The sequence below is a fragment of the Protopterus annectens genome, chromosome 2.part0 (assembly GCF_019279795.1).
Source record: "Protopterus annectens isolate FY-2018-M chromosome 2.part0, PAN1.0, whole genome shotgun sequence".
NCBI lineage: Eukaryota > Metazoa > Chordata > Ceratodontiformes > Protopteridae > Protopterus > Protopterus annectens.
In genome coordinates, this window is record NC_056728.1 from 1,552,042,140 (window position 1) to 1,552,057,167 (window position 15,028).

Genomic DNA, 15,028 nt, shown 5'->3' on the forward strand with positions numbered 1-15,028 from the left:
CAGGTGACTGGATGGGGGATACAATACCCACCTGTGTGGGCAAATGCAGAAACCACAGCCCTGAACCACAATTCAGACTATTGTCATGTGGCCTGATCCCAAGGTATACCCATCACCTAGCCTTTAGTCATTTGGCACAGTCGACCACCACACACTTGTGCAGACATGCAACAATTCATGTCAGTACTGGTACTCTGTGTGTTTGTGTGTGTGTGTTGTATGGTGCATATGTTCACATCCACACACATTACAAACCCCATTGGCACACTGAAGCATGCTGTCTGATGTCAGATACCTCCCCATACCCTTTACCCATACAACCTCTGTATGACCCGTAGGGTGCATGTAATATCTGCACAATGATGTGTTGTGGCAATCCCACTACTGTTGAGTTTTAATCCTGGGCCTGTCAAGTGTGTCAATGTGTGTGCATCCCTGTGAGAGTGTGCCTGTGTTGACAGTGGCACCTGTTCATGCGGACAGGCACGTGTACATCACCTACCGTATCTCTGTTGCAGATGTCACTCGCTATCACATATATGTTCTGAGGGCTCCACAACAAGTAACCCATGTGGCGCATCTAATAACTGCATAGAACTGTGATAGCACTACATAGTCATCAGGGGACTGATACCCAGTGCTGGTAGGTGTGTGACACAAACATGCTTAGGTTTTACTCTCCCAGCCCTCCCTGACTTGTCTTTGCCTCTGTCTGCCTTTCCCCTCCCTCTCTGGTAGATTTGGAGACCTACACCTGCATTGCTTAGGCAGCAGCATGTGCATATGTTAAGTGATGCTCGTGATCAGCTGATGGCCTCTGTATGAATTGCAGCCCTCCCCTAGCTGATTGCATGTGGAACAGCTGTGGTAACATTCCCATAGACAATTGCATGTAAGCACACTCCAATATCTAGGAACATCATGTTGGTGTTGGCCCTTTTCATTCATTGTGAGCAGGAACTAGATCTGTTGTTTGGCAAGCAGCATCTCAGATGGATTGGGGATTTACCTCTAACAGCATACACTGTGGAAACAGGGCAACACACAGGAGGGGGATGTGCCTGATTTGACTACAGACTGTATTACTTGTATAAAATTAGACCCTCTTAGTAACAGCCTGCATATCATTGCTGGATCCTTCCTGTGTCCTGACAGAGTGCTCTTCAAACTATCTGGAGATATACAGAGCTGAGTATATTTTTCTGGCACTTCAGAGTTGTGTACTGGTAATTGTTGTTTGATTAATTTTATATTATTGCTGGCTGACTTCAGAGTTGTGCACTGTTATTTTTGCTTCACTGTATAGTTTTTCATATCTCTGCTGAAGGTGTTTTTCCCCCTCCACCTATTTCTCTGTTTCTTAAGTTGGTATAACTGTTTTTACATCCTGTGTGTTATCTGACTATCTCAGGAATTACTTGCATAAAATTAGACCCTCTTAGTAACAGCCTGCATATCATTGCTGGAGCCTTCCTGTGTCCTGAAAGAGTGTTCTTCAAATTATCTGGAGATATAGAGAGCTGAGTATATTTTTCTGGCACTTCAGAGTTATGTACTGGTAATTGTTGTTTGACTAATTTTATATAATTGCTGGCTGACTTCAGAGTTGTGCACTGTTATTTTTGCTTCACTGTATAGTTTTTCAGATCTCTGCTGAATGTATTGGTTTTCCCACACCCTCCCTATTCCTGTCTTGTTGTTTAAATTTGGAGGCTTTTGCAGTTGCCCGCCCCCACTGTAGATTTGATCTGGGACACTCCACCCAGTCCCATCTCTTTAACTCATTCTACCTAATAGACTCCTTCTGCACTTGTTTTTAATCATTTTTAATTTAATTGCATTTTTAAACTGTTTGGTCTAACATTGCTACATACTCAAGTGTGCCAGCTTGCACTGTATTTAAATTGTGTTATTGCGGTTTTAGCTACTATTCTGTATGTATATATATATATATATATATATATATATATATATATATCTATACCTTTCCTGTAACTAGTGTAGTCCAGATTCAGATTTGCTGTATCCAGGACTGTATGTAAGCTTCTGAGCCCCCCCCCCCCAAGCTTTCTGTGTTGGAGTGAAGCCTTCTAGCTTATCAGTGGGAGTGGTAAGGACTAGGTAACCTATCTACCACATAAGAAGTGGTTCTGGCCCAGAAACTGTAGTTATTGGCCATTTGGGCAGTTTTTCCATCTCTCTCAACTTTCTGATTTGAAAGACCGCATTTGCACTTTTCCCCCCTCTCCTGTAACTAGTTTAGTCCAGATACAGATTCTTAGTTTTAGCACTTGAATTTGTTTATTCATGATCAGCACTTGTTCAGAACTTGTAAGCACTAATTAATACAGCACTCAACCTTCCTCATTACCTAGAGGAAAACAGTTTTGGTACTTACTTTCCTCACTTACTTAGAGAAAAACAGCTCTTGTACTCACTTTCCTCACTTATCTAGAGGAAAATAGTTTTTATTCAGGCATGTCCAAGGATCAGTTCCCAGTGTTCTCTCCTGTCTATCTGATGAATCTGTGCATCTTGGGGCAATTTAGAAATTGCCTCATGTACACAGACAATCCTCTTCTCCTACCACCCAACACTACAACCTGTGAGAGATGCAATTATCTAGCCAAACTGGAGGTAAAGCTCTCTCCAATCAAGACTTAACTTGACAGTCATGAGGAGAAGGTAAACACTTGCACCACACCCCACTCATCACATAGTCTCACTAAATCTACACCACCAAAATTCACATATAGTAACACAAAAACATTTGCGGAGGCTCTCAATATCTGTCTAAGCAACAGAGATCTCCAAAGCAAAAACACAAGCAACCTCCATCCCCCAACACAACCCAAATGACACATAGCCCGCAGACTCAGTGTGCCACTCAACCACAGCCAATAAGACAAAATAACATACCCAACACACTAGTCATAGGTGACTCTATAGTCAGGCACACTGATGTCCCACTCACCAGGCTAAACAAGGAGAAGGTTACTGTCAGCTTCCTGTCGGGTGCCAGGATCCGTCACATAACCCACACACTCAGGTCACTCCACAACAAGTACAAATATGACTCTGTCATTGTCCATGTTGGTGTGAATGGCCTGAGACGTACCTCCTTGGACTACATGAAAAGAGACATGGAAGAGCTCTCCAATCTTATAGCCCAGGAAGGTATGACCCTAGTCCTGAGTAGCATTCTGCCATCACCCAAAATGATGCTGCAGTACAAGGGCAAAATGATTGACTTCAACAATTAGCTAAGCTTCTGGTGCCATTCTGAAGGGATCCAGTATCTGTCTGCTTGGGATGACATGGTCGACAGACCATGATGCTTTGCCAGAGATGGCCTGCACCTGTCACCCCTGGGATTCCGTATACTGGCTAAGGTTCTTGCCACCCCTATAATGCCTTTTTTAGACAAGGTTCAAATGACAAATTCACCACCGTAACAGGAACAGGCAAGCAAAAACTGAGGGTGATGCTACTCAATGCTAGAAGTCTAAATCTCAAAATGCACTCACTCGAGGCACTCCTTAAAATGGAGAACATCGATATCTGTGCAGTGACTGAGACATGGTTTAAGGCTCCAGAGAGCACCCCTGCACTACCAGGCTATAACTCATACCACACTTTTCGGCCATGTAACCTGGACTGGAACACCAAAGGTGGAGGTGTGTCCATATTCATTAAGGATATCCACACCTCCAGGCTAGTTGCTCAGCATAATGCAGCCAAAGTTATCCAAGTGCAACTAACTCTGGGCAAAACTGCAATCCAAATTGTAGCTTGCTACAGATCACACACCATGCCCCAGGATTCCCACTCCTCTTTTCTTGATGTACTGGAAAATATTAGGGTTCAACCAAACACCCTAATAATGGGCGATTTCAACTACCCCACCATTAACTGGGAAAACTACTCATGTACTAACTCCTTCACTCAACGCTTTCTGGGATTCATAAACTCTAATGCCCTGGATCAACTTATCCACACCCCCACCAGGGGCAACAATATCCTAGATCTAGTCATTACCAATATGACTGACCGGTGTTCCACACCTGAAGTCAATGCCTCATTGGTCCGATCCGACCATAAGCTAATTAACCTAGATAGCCACATCCTGCCCCCACACCCCATTAAGGAAACCATGGTAAAAAGTTTCTCCAAAGCCAACTTCATACTTCTTAGGACAGAAGTGGCGAACTTCATGACACCCATGCAGATGGGCAATACAGTTAAGACTACTGAATCCTACACAATTGCACTTTATAAGCACTTACATGAGTGCATGGATCGTGCTATCCCAAACAGAACAAAGATGCTATCCTCCAAAAAAAGGAAGCCAATCTGGTGGTCCCCTGCCATAAAGAAATTGTACAACAGAAGGAAGAAACTGTTGCAAAAGAGTGTAAAATTGTATGAGTGGAGGAGCTCCCTGGTCAGCCTCAGTAAGAAGCTGTGATTTCTGATAAAATCCTCCAAAGCTAGTTACAAAAACAAAATTGCCACTGATTCTAAAGACAACCACAAAGCTTTCTATAGCTATGTCAAGAATCTCAATGGCAACACTCAGATCTGCTCAGAGTTACAGCACAATGGCACTAAATATACAGACCCAACTAATATTGCCAACATCCTGGCAGATAGGTTCAGTGCTAACTTTACCCCGCTCTCACCCCCTAAAGAGCAAATCTCTATAATGGAAGAATGCAAAGTTCCTGTAATCACGACTGCAGAGATAAAAACCACACTCACCAAAGCCAAGAACACAACATCCATGGGACCAGACAACATCCCAGGCTGCATTCTACATGAACTACAGAATGAACTGGCACCCCACCTAAGTACCATGTTCAATCATAGCCTCACCTCAGGCTTTTTGCCTGCTGAATGGTGCACAGTGACAGTTATCCCACTCCACAAGGGGGGAGCCACCACGGACCCCGGGAACTACCGCCCCATTAGCCTGATGAGCCTGGTCATGGAACGTATCATCATGGAACTTATAAACAAAGACACTGGTAATCTCCAAACTCTGGACACCACCCAGTTCAGGTTTGTAAAAGGCAGATCATGTCTCCTAAACCTGATAGACTTCTTTGAAGCAGTCACCAAAGCCATAGACAAGGGTAAGGTGGTTAACACAGCCTATCTAGATCTTGCCAAGGCTTTTGACACCACCCCCCACTCTGGAATTATAGATAAACTCACTAAACTAGGTATAAATCCCTATGTCACAAGATGGTTTGCCAACTGGCTCACTGACATAACACACACTGTGAAAGTAGCAGACTCCAAATCCATCTTCAGACCAGTGACAAGTGGAGTACCACAGAGTTCAGTCCTGGGTCCTCTCCTGTTTGGTATCTACTTCTCTGAAGTACAGGCTAGCACAGAAGGTCTTTGGCTAATGAAGTTCGCAGATGACTGAAAACTAGGATCCATAATCGAAACTCCTAACAATGTGGACATCCTACAGAAGGGCCTCATTGAGACAGATGCCTGGTGTCAAAGCCATGGCCTCAAGCTCAATGCCAAAAAGTGCATTGTTATCCCCTTTGGTAAAAAGTCTGTACCCATGAACTACAACAAAGGCGGTAGTATACTTAACAACGAAAGTGTGATAAGAGACCTTGAGACACAGGTGGACAGTAGTCTCTCCTTTGATAATCACATCACCACAGTAGTCAGGAAATCCTTCTGCATGGCACATCTCATCACAAAAGGTTTCTTATCCAGAAAAAAAGAGGTCATTGGTCCCCTCTACTCATCACTTATTAGACCCATTATAGAGTACAATGCCCCTTTTGGTATGTACCTCACAAGGCATCTACAACAACTGGAAAGTCCGCAGAAATACCTCACAAAGAGGATTACCAGCCTCAAACAGATGCCCTACGCAGACCGTCTCAAAAAACTGCAGCTTTACTCCATCGCATATCGCCTACTCAGAGGTGATCTCTGCCTAACATACAAAGCTATGTCAAACCCAGAGCTATTGAACATTCTCCACTTAAAGAAATCCTAATCCTTCTGAGCTATACACTCCAGGGACCTAAACCTTGTCACTACAATAAACAGAACATGCCGGAGGGATAGATTCCTGTCAAAGAGACTTCCCATATTCTGGAATAAACTACCTATCTATATCAAACAAAGCTCCTCAATAGCAATCTTCAAGATAAATCTTGATGACTGGATGGGAAATAGGAAATTCACCCCAGGGATCACCTCTGTGGCTCTGCTCAACAATGGCACAGGAAAATAATTTTCTTGGGTGGCAAAAGCCAGGGTACCTTTTTGGCTGGGCTTGTATAGGCCCCAGGGCCGATAGCCTAGTACCTACCTATGAACCTATGAAATGCTGCTATACTGCATTTGGAGTAATTTTGGTTTAACAGTGTGTGTGTGTGTGTGTGTGTGTGTGTGTGTGTGTGTGTGTGTGTGTGTGTGTGTGTGTGTGTGTGTGTGTGTGTGGATATAGCTGTCCTACATGTCTCAAGACCTACAATGTCAGTTCTATGTTTATGAGGAATCCCCATCTACAGGGTCATCTGCAGACTGGGCAGTGTGTTGTGCCTTTGGTTTCATGTGTTACCCATGCAGCATCTATCTGTGGACTGCAGAAGGTTGTGTGAGGATTGTAGTCTGTAGATGGTGAAAGCCATGAAAGTTACTGACTTCATATCCATCATAGCACATATGTTGCAACAAACCCTCTTGCAACATTAAATGTATGAGGTTATCACAGCAACATATCAATATTGGCCCTGTGTATGTGCTTCCAGCACCAACTATGTCAACCTTTGCACGTATGTCATGCATGAAGAAGTGCATATGTGCTGTACACCATAATTAATATCATCATATCTGATAACAAGCCAGTGAGATATCAGACTGCTACACATGTTATGTACAGTAGGGGTTATATTTGATGACATAACCTGGACATACTGTGGTTGTTTGTACAGTACTGAGGTCTGAGGTCTGTGTACTTATGGTGAATGTCGACAATGTGTGTATTGTTAATATGTACCTTGGCCTGTGTACAGACTGTGGTAGTTGTCATCGGCCTAGGTCCTAGATCCCATCCTATCTGATGTTACAGGCTGCTCCACTGTATGTTACCGTATTGGCTTACATGTTTGTAGGGCTATACACACACATGTCCCATACCACAGTCAGCCATCAGACCAAACAGTGCAGCGGCCCAGTATATGTAGGGTTAGTGTGTGAGCGGCACATATGAGGATGGTGTTGAACAGATAGTCCATATACTGCAATATTATGCTAGCTTGTCATATGTGGATGCTGCTCTGTTCTCATTGGATGTGGTTATGCACTTTCACACAGGTGTATCTTACCCTGTGCTGTGACATGCCTGTACAGCCTGCTATACATGCAGGCACATGTGCATTCTCCCATAGGAGATGTAGGCCAGTGTTGAGCCAGTCTGCCTGTAGCCTGCACTGTGCATTGTTACATGCCTAGCCACTTAGTGTACTTACCCAGTGAGATGTCATGTGCAGATACTTGCCAGATGTACTGCTGCCGGGCCTCCCTTAACAGTCATGCATGTCAGACAGAGCAGTGGGATGCTGTACAGATGTATGTCAATATCTAGTGGGTAGTATGAGGCCATGGCACCCCTGTACCAGTGGGTAGTACGTGTCAGGCCAGATAGGTGTGAGTGAATGCATAACCTATGATAGCATATGTATACCAGTTGTTATGTATTATACTAATCTACGTGGCTGTTAACATCCATGTTGACAGGCATGGTACACATGTTTTGCACTAAGGGGTTCTGTGTATACCTCTGGACTGTACAGATTGTGTCAGAATGTCCACACATATTGGCCAATATCTCTGCTGCAGTCGACAGGGGCAGTACATGCTATCAGCAGTACTTTACTATGATATCCTTAGGATGTCTGTCAGTAGCCAGTGGCACACATGTGGAAAGCAGATGTGACCCCCCCGACACACACCATGTCTGTGAAGACAATCCCAGTTACAGTAGCAGTGGTATATAGAACTGTACTAGTACACAAATAAAGGTTTTCCATTCCTGCAAATCTGAGCGTGGTGTTTTTTTCCTATGAACTATCTGTGCGTATATGTTGCAGGCAATGATTGTCATTTGTATGGGTGGCCCATACAGTGTCCAGTTGTTCAGATGTGAACTGTAGGCATAGTGGCTGTTTCATATTGTGTGCACCTCCTACATATGTATCTTACTGTATATATCTCTGCGTGTGAATGTGTAGTCACATGTATATCTATATATATGTAAATACATACACATATATACATATATATATATATATATATATATATATATATATATATATATAGGGAGAGAGAGAGAGAGAGAGATGTATATCTGTATCTGCATATATGTGTCTTTGTATATGTATCCTGGGGATGTTGATAGCTTCCACATTTTACATTTCCTATGGGAACCAGATTGTACTGCATGATATGTTACCAGCCTGACATCATACAGATGGGATGTAGTACTGTTAACATCTTGTGCACATGTCATGTCAGGTCCTGGTTATGGGATCTGCAACACTTGGTAGTGTATTGCGGGGCAGATGTGTTTGGCTAGGGGGGCATGCCTATTCGTACAAGACATATATTGTTTGGGGCCTCTCAACCCCATTAACGGTGCATGTGGACCTATTGTTTTTGTTAATCTACCATTACTATCTACAGATGTATGGCCACATATACCTATATAGGTATATATATCAGCTTACATATGTATGACTATGTCGGTATATACCTACATAGTTATATACCTGCATTCATATATGTACCCTGCTGTGCATATGTCGACATATAGGTGTAGACTTATATATGTGTTGATGTTGGCATTTGCATGTATAGATGTTCATATATATAGATATGTTGTATCTGTTTAGATATTAATATATTTACAGACACGCATACATCTAGATATTGTTTACATTCTCTGTACTGTAGCATGATTGGGCTGGATGATATGTTTCTGAAAACATCAGATTTATGTATATCTGTCATGGCTTAGTGGTAAATCACTTTATGGTGTGCAGGGTCCTGGGTTCGAGCGTTGCAAAGGCTGTTTATTTTGTTGCTGGGCAGAAAATGGGCCGTTGGATAAAGTGTGATTAAAGTACTTTAAAGCAGTTGTAAGCCGGTTTGTGCAGGTTGCACAGGTTTTTGCGGATGTAAGCACTGCTAACTTCCAGTTACAGGTTATTATAATCAGTTAGCTTCTATATTGGTTAACCTGTGTAGGCATAGCTTACCCCGTGCAAACAGGCTTAAACCCACTCACTGCTGCTTAAAAGTGCTTACTCCCGCACTAATTTCTTTAAAAGAAAAGAAAAAGGGGTTGATAGGAAAGTGGTGAAAAAAGGGGCACAAAGAGGGAAAGACAGTAGGGCAAATAGCCAGGGACGTGCAGGAAGGGTGTAGAGAAGGTCCACAGCTGCCCATTTCTTCCACAGCAACAGCTGTGCATATACACTGAGTTTGGAGATATATTTGGACACACTGGGGGTGAGGTCAACAAAAATACGTTGTGATGCCAATTAGACCAGATTAAAGGCCATATATAATGTTCAGTGAAATGTGTTTCAGTGAATTGTGTTTTCAGTGAATTGTGCATACTGAAATGTGTTTCAGTGAAATGTGCTTTCAGTGAATAGTCTTTGACCCATGTGTATATATATATATATATATATATATATATATATATATATATATATATATGTGTGTGTGTGTGTGTGTGTGTGTGTGTGTGTAACTACACATACACACACAGAGGTATGTCTAGTATGATACATAATTAGTGGGTGCACACCACACTACAGCCAGTATCCCTACAGTTGCAACCTCATCAGATGGATAGTGTATGAGTCACCCATACAAACGACAATTGTTGCCTGAAACATATACCTACAGAGAAGTCAAAGGATGTAACACCACATACAGGTTTGCATACATTTTAAATTTTTATCTGTGTACTATTACAGTGGTATATTCCACGTCATATAGCTGTGTAGATTTCGAAATACATGCAAACAGTGAATGCAGCTCTCATACAGATAATTTAATACATTAATCCAAAAGCATAATATATGTTGGTGTCCACGCCAAGGCGTCAAGTAGTACAACTTGAAAGACAGACTGGGTCACAATAAAAATCATTCAACAGTAAGTAATTCAGATTTACAGCCCAGCAGCCTCTAAATACACTGTGTACGCAACCCCTAGGGGGACAATACTTAGGTTGATACAATGGGAGGTATCTGTTACATAGCAATGCATACCTGCAATCATCACAATCACACTGACAAACAGAAGAGTCCATATGGCAGTAAGCAGTAGGCCAGCAATGTTCCCAAGGTGAAATGTATGGTAATGTACATCTGTATATCTTAAGCCAGCTGAATACTGGTATACCTCACATGTTGTAACATCCTAGGATAGTTATGGGGCATACCCCACCCCATAGACTGACTTACAGGGGCATATAACACTGTTACATTCACTGCCTCTAGACTGCAGAGGGGCACACATGTGTTGTGCAGATGAACCCCACATATATATGGTGCATATGTTCTGTACACTATTATTCATTGACATCATACCTGATAACAAGCCAGTCAGTTAACAGACTGCTGGACATACTGTGTATGGTAGTGGTGTTTCTGAGGACATTACTTGGACATTCTGCAGTTGTGTGTACAGTACTTTGGTCTGTGTACGTATGGCAGGGGTCTGCAACCTTCACCATCCAGAAAGCCATGTATGGCCCCTCCCCCACCAAATGAAAGTAATCGGGAGCCACAACAGCTATCTGAACCCTAAAACGAAGATAATAGAGCATATAAGGTTACACATATAGTTATACTAAATATAAAAGGACTAAGTATATAAGAACAATACCTGACGCTGTCCATAATTATGTTCTTATATTGGGATTGCTTGTTGTGTGTGTGTGTGTGTGTGTGTGTGTGTGTGTGTGTGTGTGTGTGTGTGTGTGTGTGTGTGTGTGTGTGTGTGTGTGTGTGTGTGTGTGTGTGTGTGTGTGTGTGTGTGTGTGTGTGTGTGTGTGTGTGTGTGTGGTGAGGTAGAGTGGCCACTAATCCTCAGAGGTACAGGGATCAACTACAGAAAGTTGTAAGAGCCACATGTGTTTCCAGAGCCACAGGGTGCAGAACCTCAAGTTAGGATTATTGTATGTGTATTGCGCATACATACCTTGGGCTGTGCACAGACTGTGTTAGATGCCATTGCTAATGGTCCTATTCTATCTGATGTTACATGCTGCTCCAGTGTATGGTACCCTACTGGCTCACATGTCTGCAGGTCCAGACACACATGTATCCCATACCACAGACAGCCATCGGACCACACTGTACCATGACCAGTCTATGTAGAGTTACTGTGTGAGTGGCACATATGAGGATGGTGTTTAACAGACAGTCATTATAGTGTCATATTAAGCTTGTGTATCACGTGTCTGTGGCTGGGTTGACATTGGATGTGGGTATGCACTCACATAGGTGTCTGCCACACTGTGCCGTGATCTGCGTGTGGAGCCCACTATAATCATAGGTACATGTGTATTCCCGCATACAAAATATAGCTCAGTGTTGTGGCAGTCTGCCTGTAGTTTGCACAGTGCTTAGTGGCATGCCTAGCAGCCTAGTGTAATTACCCAGTGTGCTGTTATGTCCATTTATTTGCAAGACATACTGCTTCCAGGCCACCATAACTGTTGTGTATTTCTGACAAAGCAGTGGTGTGCTGTACAGATGTATGTCAGTATTTACTGGGTAGTATATGGCCATGTGACCTCTGCACCACCAGGTATTATGTGTCAGGACAGACTGGCGTGTGTGCGTGCATAAACTGTGTGGGCATATGTAGTCCAGTATTGTCATGATATATCCATGTACATGGCTAGTCACATCCCCATTGTGAGGCATAGCCCATATGTCATGCATGAAGGGGACATGTGTACACTTCAGGACTGCCCACAGAGTGCCAGACTGTCCACATATATTGGTCCTATCCCTGATGTAGTCCACAGGATCATTACTGTACTAACAGTGGTACTGTACTATGATGTTCTTTGGATGTCTGTTTGTAGGCAATGGCACACATGTCTACAGCAGATGTGACCTCCCACACCCGACATGTATGTTAAGATAACCCCTATTACAGTAGCAACAGTCTACATATATACCTGCAATACATCCATGACATCACCTTGCACTAAGTGGTTGGGACTATTGGTGTTGAGGTAGGACTCCACTCCATGTTCTGGACATATGGTAAACATATATGTGTACATATTTATCCACATATATATATATATATATATATATATATATATATATATATATATATATATATATACATATACATATCCACATACATATATGGACATATAGATATCCACATACATATAAGGAGATATATATGTGCATATATATACATGTAAACACTCACATATATACATATACACAGCAATGATTTCAATTGGCTAAGCTTCTGATGTCATTCAAATGGGATCCAGTATCTGTCTGCCTGGGATGACATGATTGACAAATCACGATGCTTTGCCAGAGATGGTCTGCACCTGTTGCCCCTGGGATACAGGTTACTGGCTAATGCTCTTGCCAACCCCATAGTGCCTTTTCTAGGCATGGTTCAAAGGACAAAACCACCAATGTAACAGATATAAGCATGCAAAACTGAAGGTAATGCTACTCAAAGCTTGAAGTCTTATCCTAAACATGCACTCTCTTGAGGCACACCTACAAATGGAGAATGTCAGTATCTGCCCAGTAACTGAGACCTGGTTCAATGCTCCAGAGAGCACCCCTGTAATACCAGGCTACCACTCTTACCACACATTTTGGCCACCAAAACAAGACCACAGCACTACAGGAGGAGGAGTGTCCCTATTCAACAAGGTTATTCACACATCCAGGCTGGTTCCCAACACAATGCATCTGAATATCTCCTGGTGCAACTAACACTGGGTAAGACTGCTATCCAAATTGTAGCTTGCTACAGATCCCCCACCATGACCAAGATCCTCACTACACCTTACTAAACATACTGGAATTATTGAGATACAACCAAAAACCCTCATACTGGGTGATTCAAACTACCCCGTCATTAACTCTGAGAACTATTCAGGTAACAATGCCTTTCCCCAAAGGTTCTTGGAGGTCATGGATTCCAACTCCCTGGATCACGTAATCCATTGTCCAACCAGGAGCTCCAATATCTTAGACCTGGTCATTACCAGCATGGGGATAGATTCTCCACACCAGTGGTCACCCCCTCATTGGTCAGGTCTGACCATAAGCTATTCACCATCGACATCCACATCCCACCCCTAAACCCCAGGAAGGACACCCCTGTAAAAATCCTCTGTAAAGCCAACTTCATGCTACTCAAGTCAGAGAAACTATGATACACCCATGGAGATGGGAGATGATAGACCAACTGCTGAATCCTACAGTGAGTCACTGTGTGAGCACATCCACTCATGCCTGTATCGTGCCATCACAAATACAACCAAGATGCCCCCCTCCAAACAAAGACAGCCAATATGGTGGACCCCTGCCATAAACAAACTGTACAACAGAAGGAAGAGACTGTTGAAGACAGAGGGATAATCCCACAATGCAAACAATTCCCTTACCAGCCTCAGTAAGAAGCTGAGATCCCTCATAGAATCCACCAAAGCTAGTTACATATATAAAATAACCACAGATTCCAAAGACAACAACAAGCCATTCTATAGTTATGTCCAGAATATAACTGGCAATGCTCAGAAATGATCTGAGCTACAACAGAATGGCATTAAATATACTGATTCCAAGGATTTTACCAATATCCTGGCAGATCAATGTACTGCCACATTCACCCCCCTCTCACCCCCTAAAGGGCCCATCTCAATACCAAAGTATTGAAAAATACAAGTAATCATGGCTACACAGGTAGAAACCGCACTCACCTCAGCGAAGAATACAGCATCCATGGGAACAGATGACATTCCAGGCTGTGTAATACGTGAACTACAAAATGAACTTGCACCTCAACTATGTATCATGTGTAACCATAGCCTCACTTCAGGCTTCGTGCCCACTGAGTGGCACACAGCTACAGTTAACCCACTCCACAAGGAGGGATCCACTTTGGATCCCGGGAACTACCGTCCCATCAGTCTGTCGAGCCTGATCTGCAAGGGCATGGAATGCATTATAATGGAACATATAAACAAAGACATTGGCAAGCCTTAAACACTGAACCCCACACAGTTTGGCCTCCTGAAGGGCGAGTCATGTTTCCTGAACCTGACTGACTTATTTGAATCAGTCTCCAGAGCTGTGGAAGGGGGTAAGGCAGTCCATACAGCCTATATGGACCTTGCCAAGGCCTTCGGCACATTCTCCTACTCTGGAACCATAGATAAATGTACTAAGCTGGCTATACATTTCCACGTCACATGATGGGTTGCCAACTGGCTTACTGACAGAACACACACTGTAAAAGTAGCTGACTCCAATACCAGCTACAAACAAGTGACAAGTGGAGTACTTCAGGGTTCAATCCTGGGACCGCTCATGTTTGGTATCTACTTCTCTGAAGTACATGCAAACACTATAGGACCCTGTCTAACAAAGTTCACAGATGACTGCAAACTGGGAGCCACTGCTGAATACCCAAATGATGTGGGTATTCTACTAAAGGGCATTACAGAAAGAGATGATTGGTGCCAGAGCCATCGGCTCAAGCTTAATGGCCAGAAATGTGTGGTTATCCCCTTTGGGAAATACCATGTACCCATGAATTACCACATAGGTGGCAGTACATTAAACACCAAAGGTGTGATGACAGACTTAGGGACACAGGTGGACAGTGGTGTAACATTCAATAACCACATTGCCACAACAGTGAGGAGATCCTTCTATGTGGTGCGCCTCATCACTAATGGCTTTTC